Below are 17,455 nucleotides of genomic sequence, written 5' to 3'. Positions count from 1 at the left end.
CCCACACCCCAGGGATGACCTACTCCACTGTGGCAAGAGGTCTCCTTCCAGAGCAGCACAGCAGGGGAGCCTCTGGCGGGCCCAGCCCGGCTGTCCCCGTTCACAGGTGAAGAAACTGGGACAGAGTCAGCAGCTGACCTGCCTGTTGTCACAGAGCTGCCTCCAGGCAGGGCGATGCTGAGGACATACTGTTCCTGCTCTCCAGGCTCAGCCTTGGCCGCAGGACACTTGAGATGGGGACAGTGAGAAGGAGGGGTAGGAGGCAGGATTTGGAAAAGGGGACGAAGGAAAGGCCTCTTTACACTCTGTCACACACACATGCGCATACACACATACACACGGCAAAATTAAAGCTGAGAACTTGGCTAAAAAGATAACTCCTACCCCTGCTCCATCGAAACTTATTTTAGGGCAGGAGGTAATTGCCAAGGACCCAAATAAAAAGCCAACCGCAGGCTGTAAGTGGCTCCAAGTCTTTAATTAGACCCCAAGAAAAAATAGTGGCAAAAAGAAAATGAAAGTAGGCGAAAGCTCCCCGAGGAAGGAATATGCATGTGGTCTCCTCCATCCCCTCAAGTCCAGTGGCTTCAGATGAAGGCTACCATTGCCTGGGATGGGCATCAGAGTGCTAGGCAGGCACTGCCCACTGTGGGGGCTGGCACAGAGCCAAGAGGGCACTGTACACCCCGAGCAAGGGCCAGCCCAGGTCCTGGGTCCTTCTGCCAGGGCTTCCCTATGCTCCAGCCCACGGAGGCTGGCCTGGGGTCAGAGCGCCATGGGCCAAGGGGAAGGTGAGCTGTTTCTACCAGCCCTGCAGTCAAGGGAGCAAGGAAAGGAGAAAGCTTTGGGTCTGGAGTGGACTTTGACCCACTCAAAGATCTGCCCATCAAGCCACAAGGCCCAGCTCCTTGGCCACGGACCAACCCTCCCACTCAGCAGCACTTTACCCACTCCCTGGAGCTCTCTTCAGGCTGCGACCCCCTCCCCAGCCCCTCTCCTGGGCCCATGTGGAGTTGGGTGGCTCTGAGATCCTGTGGGCGAAGCAGGCTTCTCCCCGCAGGGACCCTCCTAACCAGAGGTGTGCTCTCAGAAATCCTCTGGGTGACAAGTGGCATGTGACCGAAACCCCCGACCGCTGTGCCATTCCACCAAGGCAAGGAAAGCAAGGAGGCACCAGCCACTCCATGACCCCCTCCCAAGTCCCCGTCCGGCCTCTGGCCTTTGAAGAACACAGGTGACCTTCGACTAAGGGTGGGGCTGGGAAGAAAAGGATACGCTGTGCTTGGGAAGGTCGCGGCCTGCACAGGGTGTGTGTCCATGCTCTTGCCTCTCATACAGACAGAACCCAGTGGGCCAATCAAATCCCACAGGTGGGAGGAACCTGCTAAGTGCCAAGACCAGCATGTGCCAGATGTGGCCGAAGCAGTGGCCTCCACTAATGTTATAACAAAGGCCAGGTCCCAGTGTCAGAAGGGAGGCATTCCACCCAGAGTCTGCGAAGGAGCCCAGGAGAATACATCCCAGCCCACGTGAAGGAGGGAGCAGATGCTGGCGTCCCGATCCTTGCCTTCTCGTGGTGGCAGGATGGTGAAGTGGGCTCACAACCAAAGCCCAGTGCACTACAAGTGGGCACAATCAAGTGGGGGAGAGGGAGACCCTGCCTCACCACAGCTGGCATCAGAGGCAGCAGGGGCAACCACGCTGAACACCCCTGTCCTGCTCCCCACAGCTGCCTGGAACCAGTGTCACGCCCACATGTGGCTCCCCTTTAGAACGGGCACTCGCTGAGAGTGGGGTACACTGTGCTCCCCTTTCACAGGCTCTCCTCTGTTCCTGCCCCTTCTAAGCCGAGCACAGGAGGACAGGCTCCAGAATCCCCATTGAGTGGACGGGCCTTCCAGGCAGAGTGGCAGGCCATGCCCTGCTGTATTATACACTGTATTCTTTAGCCATTTCTTCTCCCCTTTCTCAAACAGAACTTTAACACAACAGATGAGGAGTAGGTCTAACAGCAATAGGGGGGCAGCTATCCCTCATTCAGCATCTAAGGGTCCCAGGCCCTGTCACAGGCACTCTAGAGATGACATTCCTGCAGAGAAGGTACTACCGTGCCCATTTTACAGGGGAGGACACTGAGGCTAAGCGTGGTGAAGTGACGGCCACACATCTACAGAACGGTGGGCCTGACTGCAACTCAGGTCGGCCTGGTTCCAAAGTCTGTCTCTCTCCATCACACATTTCTCCCAACTAGTTCTCCTGTCTGACCACTAGATCTAGGCAGGGGCAGGCCTGGCTGACCTCTTTTCCCCTGTTGCTCTGTACTGGGTTCTCTGGGCGCTGGTTTAATGTACACCAAGTGTAATGTAGGTGACAAGCATGACCCCATTCCCAGCCACCTGCCATGCCCTGCTGTGATGTCCGAGGCCTGCACGGCCACAGCAAGCTGGAAGGTCTTCCCAGGAGGAGAAGCAGGAGTGAACCCGACCTTCCGAGGCAGTCCCAGTTATCGTGTCAGTCAGGAAGGGCCTCCCTGCCCGCTCCCCTCCTGCTTGCTTTGCTCTGCGGGGGGTGGTCAGACTTCCAACCATTGGGATAAGTGGAATTCCTCTTGGATGAGGAGCCCTGTGGCTTCTGCTCACCAACTTCCTTCCCAGCTTGGGAATGTGTTGAGAGCAGCAGTCCAGGCCCCCGGCAGAGGCTGCAGGAGTCCTGATAATTAATTAGCTCTCCTCCCCAGGTGCTCACCAGACACAACCAGATGGTCCCAGCGACGTGCCCTCTACCGCCATCCTCCCCTTGGAACCACACGGCATCTTCCCCTCAGGCTCCCCTCCATCTTTCCCTTCTATGCTGCAAAACCCCGAGAGAGCCCCTTCTCCCCTTCTGCCAGGCCTGGGCCCAGACAGCCCCAGATGGGCAGGGAGGACGTGAGAACCCTGGTTCAGGCTCGCAGGACTGAGAGTTCTAGGTGGGGCCGAAGTTCAGACAGGTTCCAGTTTCTCCTCCTGCCTTCAGTCAGTTCAGTTAGGGAGATGAGGTGGGATCGGTGCGGGTGGGACCCAGGGCTGAGTCTGCCCCTATTTCTTGGAAATGTTAAGAGATGGCTCTACATCCAAGAGACCCCAACTTAAAACCCCAAACAAATAAGGCCTCCCCACAGGAGGGCACCACATAGAAGCTGCTCCAACCAGAAGCAGAAGCCCACTGGGGCCTCTACAGCACCACGGACACACCACTGGCTTTCTGTTGGCACCTCTAGGTCCTAGGAGGGGTGGTGGCCTGCAAGGTGCATGGCTGTGCCCTCTAGACGGCCAGCCTGTGCAGGCACACTGGGCCCAGGCAGGGGTGTAGAGTAACAGAGCAGTGGGGTCCCAAGAGCAAGGAGTTGGAGTCAAGCAAGGCTGGAGCCGCAGCTGGGAAGCCCTGAAAGGTCCGAGGCCCAGGAGGCGGGATGGCCCTCTGCAACAGGTCCTGCTTCGGGGAAGAGTGCACAATGACTGGAGCCCAGCATCGCTTGGCAGCCTGTGCCCCGGTGCCAGCAGCTGTGTGACGTGGGCTCTAGCTGGTGACCCTGCTTCACTTTTCTGGGCGTCGGTTTTCCCACGTAAAAAATGAGCCTGAGCTGGACGACCCTCGGGGTGGCCGGGAGCTGGTGTATGTGGTGTGATGGGCAGAAGGTCTGCTTGCAGTTACGCTCAGGACACGTTCACTGAGATCATGACTGTTGTTGTTATTTTCATAAGCATCACTCTTTTTGATTCGAAATATTCTATAAGCTTCCTTTCAGACAGCACTACAAAGTAATGGGGGAAGATCTGAGCTTACAGCCCAGAAAGTCACATTCCCTGAATTTTTTATGCCCAGAATCGAAACTAGTGAGGACAGGGTAATGATGAGTTGATCAGAAGCTGTGAGGGGTTTGGCCAGGTTTCGTGAGCCCGAGTGAGCCAGGACTGACCCGCCCAGGATCCAAGAGGCACTGACCTCAGAGCTGTCAGGAGAACGCAGACAGGTGACTGGCTCTTCCGGGCCCATCTTCACGGGGATGATCTTTGGGGTGAAGCATCTTTATCTGGGGCAGCAAGGGTTAATGCAGGGCTGGGAGAGGCCAGGCAGCACGGAGCACTCCCTGTTTATTAATAAGCTATTTATCACCAGCTTTGCTTTTAATGCCATTTGGGCTTAATGTCGTTAATGAAATATAAATACCCATGCTAACGATGTCGGTCAGAGGCAGCATGGGCAGCAGACGGCTTGCGAAACAGGGCCAAACCGCGGGGCACGCTGGGGAAGAGGCTGAGAGCTCGGGAAGCGGAAGAGGTTCCCGCTGGCTCGGCACCCCTAGCCCCCTTCTGCTCCCACCACAAGACTCCCCAGCTGGCTGTGCCAGGAAAGGCTGGGAGGAGGGCAGCCAGGGGCTGGGGGAGAAGAGACCTCCCTACACAGGATGCTGTTAACTCCCAGAGAACACAGCAGGAGCCAGAGCTCACACCTCAGGGGCAGTGCCCACCTGGGCATCAGGCCCCTTGGCTGCAGGAGACTGGACTACCACCAGCTGGCAGCAGGCCCCTCTCGCTGCCCTGACTTCTCTGACCCGTGGGAATGGAGCCCGGGTGAGAGAGGTCATTAGAGGGAGCAGTAAGGATGCCATCACATTTTCCAATAAAGACCCCTCCCCACCCCTGGAATGACATCCCAGGCAGCCTAGTTCCAGTGGATGGCACACCCTCCCTAAGAAGCTGGCAAGGGGGCTGCTTGGCAGCCTTGAAGGTAGCTCAGAGACGTGGGCAGACGGGTATTTCTGGTCAGTGCCCCGAGGCCTCACAACATGGAGGTGGCCCTGCAGAGCAGGCTGTTGTCCCTGACCTCGTGCCTGACCTGGCCTGGCCCCTCCCACACAGGGAGCCATCCCTCCGTCCTCTCCCTGGGCTCAGAGCAGATGCCTTTAGCGGATGACCACCTAACCCAGATGACCCCAGGAACTTCAGGCCTCGACCTCAGGAGACTGATCCCAGACGACAGCCTCACCGGGCGGAAGTGGCCCTGGGACTTGCTCCCCAGCCCAGAGACCACAGTGCCTTTGGAGGGAACTTGGACTCCACTCAGCCAAGGGCCACCTGGGCCCAAACAGAGGTTGGAGACTTTGGCAGGTGGCTGACCTTCGCACCATCCTCCTCTCCCAGTACCGTGGTGAGGGGGTCGTTGTGCCACAGCCCCACCCTGCTTGCCAAGCCCCCAAGCAGCCCCCCAAGGGCCCTGCCTCTTCCAGAGGGAGCTCCAGGCTGTTCCAGGGAGGGAGTCCCACAGCCTCTGGCCCTAGGTGCTCAGAGTTGCCTGAGAAAACGCAGGACCACTGGCAAACTCTGAATTTCAGATAAACGGTGAATACGTTTTTTAGTGTAAGTATGTCCAAAACATGGAATATGGAACATACTTTTACACTGAAAATGATTTGCTGTTTGTCTGAAACTCAGATTTCCCCGGGCATCCTGTATTTTTATTCGCTAAATCTGGCAATGCTCTCCCACTCCTCAGCAGGTAGCACCTGGCCGGTGGGGTCGGTTTCTGGTGGGCAAGCAGGACTGGAAGCGAGGGGGCAGAGACCCCCCCCCCCCCGTCTTGAGACAGCAGTCTCCTTTCAAGGGGCCCTGTTCAGAACTGTCCCCCACCCGCCCTCTCCCCTCACTGGTCACTACTGCACTGCCCAACACCATGGCTCACCTGTGGGGGTCCCCTCTCCCCGCACCCCCCAAAGTCACCTCCATGTCCCCAAGGAGTACCGGACTCGTTTGCTGGGGCTTGGTGGAGCTCGGCTCAGCGGCTAATCCCCTGGGTGGCTCCTGTCAGATTATTAATTAGCTAAAGCAGATCGGTCCTGGAACAACACACGCTTGGACTTCAGATAAAGCAGGCCAGGGAAGCCGGGCCGGGGGCGGCTTAAAGCGACAAGACCCCGTTTCTGAACTGCTCCCCGAGGTGGGGCTGTGGCGGCCGGCAGGGCTGGGGCAGGGCGATTGCTGACAGCCCCTCTGCGCTCCTCACGTCCTCTCAGGAGAGCACCTCGGAGGGGGCTCGGGGGTTCGTGCAGACGCACCTGGACAGGGGCGCAGGCGGCCCCTGAGAGCAGCAGCCAGCCGCAGTGGGTCTTGCTTTTTAATAAAGAGCTTGTGCCTGAGCAGATCGTGTCACTCAGAATTCTTCAAAAAGCTTCTTATTCCACTCAGGGCAAAAGCCTGAGTTCTCACGATGGCTCCGAGGCCTGCAGGATCCGGGGGCCACCCCGCCCGACCCCCTTGACCTCACACAACATCTCCCCAACTCCAGCCACACCAGCCTCCCTGCTGTCCTCCAACGTGCCAGGGGTGCTCTCGCCTCTGGGAGCTCACACTTGCTGTTCCCCAACAGGAACCCTCTTCTCCCAGATATTAATTAGGGTGGCTCGCTCCCTCACTTCCTTCTGTCCTTACCCAAATGTCACCATCCCAGGGACGCCCTCCCCAGACGCCACACCTAAGCTGACGAGCCATCCACCGCCACACACACTCCCTATTCTATTCTATTCCCCAAACGTGCTTCAATTTTCTCCCCGACACATGTCCCATCCAACATCTACTTTATTTCTTTAACTCATTTATCATTTGCCTCCCTCCACGAAAATGCTAATGCCACAAGGACAGGAATTCTTGCCTTGTTGGTTCACTGCTGCAGTTCCAACCCGGTTTGTAGTGTCATCAAGCATCAGTAATGCTTGACAGACGAAAACAAAAAATGAATGCCTGGAGGTTAGAGGTCAGGATCTGGACCACCACCTCTTCTGGCTCTGAATCCCATGTGGCTGAGCCCTGGCCGACCTCAGTGGGCTCCCCAGACACCCACCTTTCCCCCACAATGCTATTCGAGCCCACCCTTCCCTGGCTCTGCAGCACACCAAGTGTTACTTGTATCCTGGTCCTAGCATCCCCTAGATGCATTTCCACGTTCTGGGCCTCCCAGGGATGTCCTAGGGGACCCATCTCCTCGCCACCCCAACCCTGCCCTACCAGCTGGGACTGCTACTCTCTCTGCCCGGGAAACAGCACGGGGTGGGACGACGGTGACAAGGGGGAACACCAGGGCTCCCAGCTGCTGCCCGGCCCCAGCTCTGCTGCTGGCAAACTCCTGGACTTGGATTGTTTTGACTTGAGTCGGTGAAGCTGAAATATTTGAGTCACAACGGCCCTAAACTTCATTACCAGCTCTCAACACAGATTACTAAGGGAAAAAAGTTACTTTTAATTGCTTTTCCCCATTAGCATTTCTGGAGAAGAAACTAGTGATTAATTACACCTTCCCTCCCCTCAACCGCCCAGGGCCGCAGGGGTCCCAAGCGCAGGCTACCAGAAGGCGGCTCAGGGTCAGAAAAGACTCCTACTCCTGAAGCACCAAGAAACCAGACTAAGCTGGGTGGTGAGCGGAAGGTGGGGACCATCCCCAAGGCTGATTTAACAGAGAACCAGCAGCTGACGGTGTGGGGAGGCCCAGGGGGGCGGCCTCATGCCTCAGTGTGGTATCCTCTGGGCTGAAGGACTTTCTCCCAGACCAGGACTGTACCTGGGTGGATTCTAGAATCAGAGAGGCCAGGGAAACTGGGAGAAGACAGAACGGGGGAAGCTGAAGATCTGCAAGAGAAGACGACGCGTTCCCAGCCACTGGGACTCCCCTCGTGTGCAAAACTTGCCGTCGCTTCTCCAACGCCAGCGTGTTCTTCCTGTGGAGGCTCCAAGGTCACAGGACGGAGGCAGGGCAGAGTGCTTCTCCCCTCGTCCACGAGATGTTAACCCTCCCAAAGCCATGGGCCGCTGTCCCCTTTGGAGCGAGCGCATCACCCTGGGTAGCTCCAGGCGGGCAGGCGCTGCCAGCCTTGCCCAATCCCTCACCCCTTGGGTCTGTGCCTGGTGGAACCCAGAGGCTTCCAACGCTGCTAGGAAGGCGGGAGGCACAAGGGAGACCTGGGGAAGGAGGCCCAAGGCAGGGATGTCGGCAACACCAGGCAGAATCCTCACACAGACTAGAAGCCGGAAGGATCAGTAACTCTTCCCACACCATATCCCCATCACGTCTCTGCCCAGTACAAAGTGGCTACGACCTTGGAGTCCACTGATCCAGGGTGTCACCTGGCGGGGGGGTGGAGGACAGGGGCCCCCGCTCCCCTCAGCCAGCACCTCCCTCTCCAGATCCCGCCCCTCCACGCCTCCACCCCAGCTGCAGGCTCTGGAGCGGCCAGCCCCACACCAGATCAAAGCCCTGGAGGACGGAGTTAGAACTGTCCAGTCCAGTTAGGAGTGAAGGCCACGGATCTAGTGCAGGCCATGGAGGCAGAAAGCAGAAGAGCCTCCCATGCATGCACGGACACACACGCCTGCCCACCCAGACGCACCCTCCCCCAGGGCTCAGCCCAGTGTCTTGATGCCGGCAGACACACCCAGGAAGACTGGTTGACACCCCCTTAGAGCCAGAGGCACCAGCTGCGCGTCTGGGACATCCCCATCACCCCCCACACGACGTCATCACCAGCCTGCCCTTCTGCTCCCTCCTGTCACTCCCCCTGGAGGTCAGGCCTCCAGAGCTTTCCTGGAGGGCTGAGCTGGCCCATATCGCTGCCAATATGTTGCCAGCATGGGCAAGTCCTCACTGGGGCCTCCACAGCCGGCCGGGACAGCTTCACACTGACTCCAGCCAGGCTCTGGTTGCTGTCTGGGCTACGCAGCGCCCACCCGGGGGGTTGGGGATGGCTTGGCTGTCACAGCATCGCTGCTGTGACTGCCTGCCTTGTCCTGGCCCAAGTAGATGATACCGGGACCCAGGAGAGCGGAGCCTCCGCTCAGGAACCCTGGAAAAAGGGACAGTGGCCTAGGTCAAGTCAAGTCTGATGAGGTACCTACGGCAATTCACACTGTGAACTGCGGAAAGACTTTCCATGTGGAAAGACGGCCAGGATCCCTGCCCATGAGCTGGGGCTGGAGACTATGCTGGCCGTCTGGAAGTGAGGGGGTCTTAGACAAACCCATTTTTCAGCTCTTAAAGCTGATCAACTGAGGTTCTGTGCATCCAGGCACAGAGATCATATTGAAAGCCACAGCGAGAGGAACTACACGAGCTTCTAGGCCCAACCTCAGACCCAGCACAGAACCCGTGGAGCAAAGACACAAAACAGGCTTCAGTGCAGCATCTTAGGGCCAAAAGGACAGTGAGCTGGAAAGTCCCTGCTGAAATCGGTGCTAGATGCAAGCAGACCTTGGGCCTTCCCTCCACATGGTGCTGGCCCAGGGGCGCCTAATGCACTCCAGCAAGCTTTCTTAGCATCTAGCACAGCGCCCAGGGTGGTGCTTCTCCCCTTGGCACTGTCAGGTGAGAGAGAGGAGACGCAGGGCCAGGCATCGGGGGCCTGGAATGCAAGAGTCACCCTGGGGTCTTGTCTCTTCTTCCCCCATTCAATCCATCAGCAAGACCACTTTACTCTCCCTTTAAACACACATGGACCCTGCCCCCTTCTCCCCATTTCCCCCTTCTGTCTCAGCCACTTTTACTGATGTCAAATGGAGGAAAGGAACAACAACCACAAAAACCTGTCTGTGGGACATTCCCAGGGCGAAGAGAAAGGTTCCACTTGGTTCCTAAAATCACCAAAAGCCCCATCCCAGAATTTAACCCAGTGGCTGAATTCAGACTCTCACTCAGGCGGCTGCCTCCTCATTTCTGCCCGTGCCGCCGCCAATCCGTTCTCACCACGGCAGCCCCAGCCATCTTTTTAAAACAAAATCAGATCACTTCACCTCCCTGCTTGAAACCCTCCAGCAGCTACCTGTCATCCAAAGAATAAAGTCCCAACTTCCCCTGGCACATCATGTCCTACATACCCCAGCCCCACCCCATCCACCTCCCAGCACTGGGGCCTCTCTCTGTCCCCTGAGCTCCCTGAGCTCTCGGCCTCAGCTCCTCCAGACTAGTTCTCCCCTGCTGAAATATTCCACCGCTCTTCGGATGGCTATCCACTTCCTATCCTTCCATCTCAGCTAACTGTCGCCTCCTCAAAGGAGCCTCCTCTGACTGCCCAGTCACTTCCCACCACCTCACCCATTTCCATTCCGCACTAATGATTTCCTTGTTGTTTTCTGTGGGTTGGTTTGTTGTCTGCTTACCCAACCAGAACTCCATGAGAGCCGGTCGTCTTATCACCCTGTCCCTAGTGATCGGAAGACACCAGGCCCTCCATAACTGCTGAATAAACATAACCAGATCTTCTGTGGCATAGCCAGAAGTGGGGAGAATCTGAGTCAGACAGGATCAGGCCTGCAGACCAGGCCTGAGCACAGACTTGCCCCAAGCCCACACTCTGGTGTAGTGAGGCAGGCCACCTCTGAGACCACGGGTCACCCCTGCCACACAGGATCCTAGCCTGTGACCAAAGGGCCGGGTGAGTGAGAAGGGGCTCGGCCATGACATTCCCACTTGGAGCCCTCTGAGTTCCCAAGCTTCATTATCAAGCCCAAGACGGCCGGTGCCAGGATGCAGGAGTCCCAGAGGACTCGTGGAGCCCATACCCCATGCCGGGTGCAAATCCCAGCTGGCGTGGCCCCTGGGAGTCAACCGTGAGTGGAAAGTTCAGAAAGGGAAAAACTAATGGGCATGTTTTGCCGAGGGAATGAAGAAAACAAAAAGCCTGCCGCTGAGGACAGAACCGGCAAACACTGCCCCCTGGAAAGGGGCTCCACAGGCACTCTGGCAACCTGCTGGCGCACGGGGTACAGGGAGCTGGGGAGACCATCCAGAGGCTCAAAGACGCGTGGGCTTGCCATCCCAAGACCCGTGATCATCAAGGAAGTAGGGTGGAGCAAGAAGAGCCCAGGAAGGAGCAGAGAAGTACAGGTGCCGGTGCTGACCCGGCCAGAGGGCTGCACAGCCAACAGCCTCCATGGCCCCGTCGCCATCAGGGGACAACAGCCGTGCATCTCAAATGTGGATGGACCAATTCCTGGAGGGCGATCGCATTCTGGACACCAGGAAGAAGAGTCTCAGACACGTGGTTGCTCCACCACAACAACCAAACGCCACATTTACATCTGATTTGCAAATCTCTAGGCCTTATCCAGGGCTTCTGCTAGTTCCCGAGGTGGCATGGCCCAAAACGACCAGGCCTGCAGCTCTGGGGACCACTCAAACCCCAGTGGGCACCAAGGCACACATCTCTGCAAGTGCTTCCTCCCTGCAAGTTCAAAGTCCAGAGTTGCAGCACTTGGCCACTGGAGGGAGGGGCAGGACACGTCTGCCCTTGGTGCCCATGGAGGGAGAGCACGGGAGGGAGAGCACAGGTGGGTGAGCCGGGGCTGCGGACTCCAGCCTGGCACACGCAAGAGAAGCAGCCCCCAGCCCTGCCCTCCCAGCCACGCTCTCGGCCCTCAGCCTCAGCCCCCACCCTAAGACGCTGTCAACTTTACCAACGCCCAACCCACTGGGCTGGTTCCCTCTGGATCTTAAGAGAATACTGACTAATGATCAATACATGGTAAGTTACCTGCTGTGTGTCAACCCTCCACCCCAAGAACTGCCAAGTTTGACACCTACAGGTAAATATCTGACAGTACAAGCCCTATAGACTACCCACCCCAAGCGTAAGTACTTGCCTTAAGCAAGGGCTACTTCTGAGCCGGGGTCAAAAGATACCTGTGGCCTCTTCTCTAAGGAGGGTCCTGCCTGGGCTGGTGGGCCACCAGGAGAGCCCCAGCAAGTCATGCATGAGCTCACAGCAGAGCAGGAGTTGCTGGACACACAGACAGGCTGGACTTACTGTTCCCAGAGGTGATGTTCAGAAATGACCTGACACGTAGCTCCAGGAGCAGCGTCTGCCAGAGCACAGGCCTCACCCAGAGAACCTGCACGCTGCTGGCACCGTTCAATGTCATACAATGGTAATGCTGGGAGGATTCTTCAGGATCAGTTATTCCAACCTCTTTATTTTACAGGTGGGGAAACAGAGGTCCAGAGGGGAAAAAGCAGTGAATCGACAGCAGAGCCAGGGCCAAAATGCAGATATCCTGTTCCTAGGCCCCGGCTTTTTTCTCGAACTTGCAAATTCTCACTTTCACTTGGGGTGGCTAAGCTACCACCGCTGAGAAAGGCCTACGCAGTCCCTCCCCTAAGAAGGAAGCCCTGACCTGGTCAATCACAGCTCCCACCCACGTTTCCCAGTGGCATCTTGGGAGTGGGGAGCAGCTACCTTTGCATCCCAAGAAGCCAGGGTCCGAAGTCCATTCCAACACACGCCACAAGAGTTGGAGGACCCCCTTCTACAGGACGGGTCGACGCCGTAACAGCGGGAAAGGCAGGTGGGCTGGAGAGGGTCTTTGCCTTCACTCAGCGAGGTCTGTTTACCTACCAAAAGGAGAAAGGAAAACAGATTATTAGGCTACAACTGAGACCCACAAAGCTACTCAGAGAGAAGGACAGTGGAGGGTAAGGTTCGGACACCTTGCCCGGCAACAGGCCAGCGAGGTAAGAGATTCTTGGACCTTGTCTACCGATCTGCAGATGGCATTGCCGTGGTACGTGCCACGCCTGACCCTACAACAGATGCACCCTTTGCACAATTATTAGCCAACTGCTATGCAGTCGTCGCACCTAATAAAAGAATCAAACAGGTAGAAACAAAAATAGGCCAATCAGGTGCCACCTCAGGTAACAACAGAGCCATCACAGCCTAGATTTGGCACCTGAGGTGAAAGGTCAGCCTGACAATGAATCAAGCTGACACTGGAAACCAGATCAGACCCACACAACCAAACTAACCCTTGGCCTCCCCAACCTCCTGCTCCCTCCAGACTTTCCCTCCACCAGCTCCCAGCTGCTCCCATGACCCCCTGATGGCCTTATGGGAAGTCTCTAAAAATGGAATCAACAGGTGTCCCTGCAGCTACCAGGATGGTGATTTTGGCTACTTCTCTTTCCTTCCCCCTCCCCACTCTGGTGCTGTGCCCTTACATCTCATAAAAAAGAAAAGAGGGTGAGATTCCATTGTGATAGGTGTTGAGCCAAAAAAATGTGGCCAAAGAAAGTTGGTGCCCTGCTACCGGCAACCTTTGTGTCAATTTAAGCAAATATTGTGGTGTTTCCATGGTGATTCCTGTTTTGAATATCCACTACACTCACTTTTTAAAGGGCTTTTCCTGTTTGCGTTTCAACTTCAAACCTGTAAATATTTTCAGCCTTTTTAGAAAAATTAGCCCACGTGCGTGCAAACACAGACACACCGCCACCAAACTCGGCACACAACCTCCCAGGCCTGGAGTCCCAGCCTCACGGATGTGAGAGTGGGTTGCAGGAACCCCGAGGGCACTGGCCGTCTGCTCTCACACCCACCCTGCGTACAAGGCTGGCATGAGGGAAGGTGGCAGCTGAAAAGTTCTTTCCTGCAGTACCCACAGCGCCTGGCCTGTGTATTCCCAAAGCCTGTGAGTGGGCTCGGCCCTGATTCCACAGTGTGGCACGGTGTGGGCAGCTGCCTGGCAGGTTCTCCCACTTGGCCCAGCCCCTGGATCCCCTGGGGCCTCCCTGGAGTGCATGAACCCCTCCTCTCTTGCCTCCCAAGGTTGGGCCATGAGTGGAAGGGGGAGCTGGTGCTTCGAAGGCCAGAGCTTCCAGCATCAGCTCCACCCTACCTCCGCTCTGGGCAGTGCCACCGAGACCAGCTCCCTGGGAGAAGCATCAGGGAGGGCCTGCGACAGTGGTCCCAGGCTTGGAGCAGCCCAGGTCCCACCCCACCCCTTAGCACCACACAGGGTTAACAGCGGGTTTCCTGGTTTCCATGGATTCCCGCCAGGCCCCTAATGTGAGTTTCGTGTGATTTGGGGGAAGTGGATTTCCTTTGTTTTCCAGTTTGGGAATATTTTTTTCTTTAAAAAAGAGGAAAAAACACTTTAATGGGAACTTCAGGGCCACTGGGAGACTCATTCCTCTGGGCTCTGACCCTCCCCTGACTGTTGGTCCAGAATCCCTAAAGCCCGGGGCAGCCCACCCACCGACCAAACATCTCTGAGCTGGAGGAAGGGGCGATCACCTACAGATCCTCACCCCCAGAACACACTTCTGCCGGGGGCGGGGCGCTCCACTCCCACATCCCACAGCATGACCGCTACCCTACCTGACAGCCAGCTGCTTATACCGCCGGCTGACACTCCTCCCCTTCCAGGCACACACGTTTCCCCAGAGAAAAGGCAAAGAGCTAGAAAGACCAGAGTCTGACCACACATAAATGGTGAACATGACTGGTTCAGAAGGGGGTTCCAGTTACAGGGGAAGAGGGTCTTCCAGACCTTGGTGGGGCCCTTGTCCGGCCTCCGCCAGCTGACGAGGGGCCTACCCAAGGCAGAGGGACCTTCTCAGCTTTGGCATCAAGGACAACTGAATAAAGGGTGCGGCCAGGCCTCCTTTTCCTCCATCCTCCTCACTCCTGCCACCCTCCAGCCCTGCCAGGGTGCGGCCCTGCTCCAGGACTGTCCCCAACCAAGCAGCCTGACCCAGTTACCAAACCAGGGCGCAGGCCACAGGGCCTGTCGTGGACAGGGCCCTCCCACAGCACAGGCCCCAGGGCCATGGCAGCAGCAAGAATCCTGGTCAGCAGGTGCACAGCCCAAAGGACGGAGCTCTCTGGCCAGCAGCTGCAGGGTGAAGGGGTGAGAAGCCAGGTGCAGGCACGGAAGTAACACTGGGCCAAGAATCAGAAGATAGGGGTCTGAGTCCCAGTTCTGCTGCTTAAGTCACTGTAGGCCCTGGGACAAGCCAGGTACTCTCCCCAGGGCCCATCTCCTCGCCCATCCAGTGGAGATAACACCTTCTTCCCTCCTACCTAGCAGACATGGGGGATCAACAAGAGACGTGAAAGGCGTTAAGAGTGCTCCAGAAACGCTCTCGACTAGCAGCACCCTCTTCTTCCAAGTCTCTTCAAGGTAACCTTCCAGAATCTACCCCAGGCAGGCCCATATGCCCCTCTACTCCTCATGCAGCCTTCCCTGTGGCATTTAAATCCATACTGGACTAAAGTCATTTGTTCACAAGTCTGTCTCCACCATTGATTTTTAACTCCTCAAGGGCAGAGACCAGGTCTTAATTACCGTTGCATCCCCGGCATTTAGCACAACAGCTGGCCCACGGTGTGCAGTGTAAGTGTTCGTGAAACTGAACTAGTTCCTGATTTCATGTCAGAATCAGATGGGCCTGGCTCAGCTTCATCCCTCTCCTCTGACAGAAAACTTCATCACCTATTTTCACGCTCCCTTCTGTTTAGTTTCCCTAAGCCCCAACCTGTGTCCTGGGCTCTCCCGACTCCTCCATCAACGCCATGAATTAATAACTTTCAGGTTCAAGGAGACCACTTGGTTACTTGACCCTTCTCCAGCTGATTCCAGTAAGAACTGACTGAGCACCTACTATGTGCCAGAGAACATGCTGGGAGTGGAGGGCATACCCTCTGCCAATAGGCCTATGTGAGAAGCAATGATATTCTTTTTCCGGACGCCTTCTGTTCGCCAAGCAGCGTGCTGAGTGCTGTATGATCTCATTGAATCTTTACAACATGAAGTAGGAAGCATTACGATCCCTGTGGCTAGATTAGGGAGGGCAGGCACAGAGATAAGAAGGGACTTGCCAAAGGTCACACAGCTCACAAGTGCTGGACCCAGGCCTGGACTCGGGCTGACAGACTCCAAGGCCCACCTCACTTGAAAGTTCCTCTTCGTCCCCACCCATGACCTCAGCACCCACCCACACCTCATGCTGTTTCCCCTCCTGAATCTCAGTTCTCCTGACCTCCAAACAGGTCTCCATCAAATCCTCCAGAGCCACCCGAAAGCACTCAGAGATCACAACTGGAGGGAAGGCAAAGGCCAGGCTTAGGCGCTTGCTTCCGGCTGGGCGGCAGGTTGGAGGAAGGTGAGGCCTACGGTGACGCACCTGGTGAGCAGGAGGAACCCCTGGATCCACCTGGTAAACAGGGTCCCAGCTGTGGGCGTGACCTCCTGGCGAAAGAAGGGGCTGAGCCACCCAACGCTGTCACCTGATGGGATAAGGACAAGGCGGCCAGTCGGGAGAGGGCCACTCTAAGTCAGGAGGCCCTGTGGGCACTGGACAACTTCTATTTCTTCTCTCCAGACAAAGGGTAGCTAAGGGGCTTTACCGGGGGGGGGGGCGGTACACAGAGATTTCGGCTACCTCCCCCAAAGTGGTACCTCCTACTGCAATGAACACCTGCCTCAAAGATGCAGGACTGAGAAGCAGGGCCACAAGATCCCCTGCTTTTCACTGGATGAATGTGCAATGGGGGGAGGGAGGGGGGTGGTGGCACCCATCATCTCCCCAAAGGCGAGAAGACCCGGCGGGGGGAGGTGGCAGGAAAAGATCTACATCCGAGAGGATAAAGGGGTAGAAGATCAGGCTGGGTGGGGAGAGGACAGAGCCCCAATGAGCAGATTTCATAAACCACCTGGAGTGAAAACAAAAGCGCAGACGTGCACATTGCCCAACTTCAGGGCTGTATGGAAAAGGGAAAAAAAAAAAACAACAATAAAAAAAATCCACATCTTAATACAAAAATCCTACATGATGTGTTGTGGCACGAAAGTGTTTTTCACTGCATTTTTCATCTGTGATCTCACACAGCCTACGATGGGTACGCCCAACGCAGCAGGTATTTGATGGTACACAAACAGGGCAAACACATACACGAGAGCGAGGGCAGCAAATATTCAAATTGGTCCAAGCTGGCATCTCATGGCTTCAAGTGGCCTCTGGAGATGGCTACGGTGGCTCCGAGAATGGGCCCCTTTAGATTCCTGAGGGAGGAATCAGTGGGGCAAGAACACAGCTCAAATGGAAAGAAACATGTAGAGTTGTGAATTCTCAGAACTCCACCAGCGGAACTCCGGGCCAGCTGGTTATGTGGCTTTCTGCACTTACAGTGCTGTCCTGCTGCCGACAGGGGCCAGAGAGGGAACCCACACACCAGAGGCCCCTCCTGTGTGTCACTCACCCCACAGTTACTGTCTGTCTCCTTTTTGCCCCACCCCTCACCCTTTTTAATTGTTGGATGAGTTTACAGAGCTGTGTGCCAAAAACAATCAACTCTAGGGAACAGAGTTATACAAAAAAGGGCGTGTCACCAGAGGGAGACGGATATTCATGGAAACCACCACCTTTTCACAGTAGCCTAGGTAAAGCCAGGGGGAGGGGGGCAGTGTGGGCGTGGGGTCATAAGCTCCACCCAGAACAGGGCCCCCCCAAATGCTGGGGTCACTGAGGAGCTGAGGGAGCCACGTCTAGTACAGAGGGTCAGGAAGTAGGGTCAGCCAGAGACCACCACCAGGGCAGGGCTGTTGGAACTCAAGTGTGCACATACACTCACGTGCACACACATGCCACCCCACCAGAT

At 56.5% G+C, this 17,455-nt stretch overlaps 1 protein-coding gene across 1 annotated transcript in view; it reads right to left on the bottom strand.

The window, feature by feature from the left end:
* CASZ1 (castor zinc finger 1) overlaps window positions 1-17,455 on the bottom strand; it is a 147,533-nt gene that overhangs the window by 102,184 nt on the left and 27,894 nt on the right. The window contains exon 2 of the mRNA XM_029229536.1: window positions 12,254-12,408. The gene's annotated coding sequence lies outside the window, so the exon portion shown is untranslated. The remainder of the gene's footprint in view (window positions 1-12,253; window positions 12,409-17,455) is intronic.

Source organism: Monodon monoceros, unplaced genomic scaffold (assembly GCF_005190385.1).
Source record: "Monodon monoceros isolate NGI ecotype Baffin Bay Population unplaced genomic scaffold, NGI_Narwhal_1 Super_Scaffold_18, whole genome shotgun sequence".
NCBI lineage: Eukaryota > Metazoa > Chordata > Mammalia > Artiodactyla > Monodontidae > Monodon > Monodon monoceros.
Note: the sequence above shows the minus strand (reverse complement) of the source record. Positions and strands in the feature narration are given on the sequence as shown.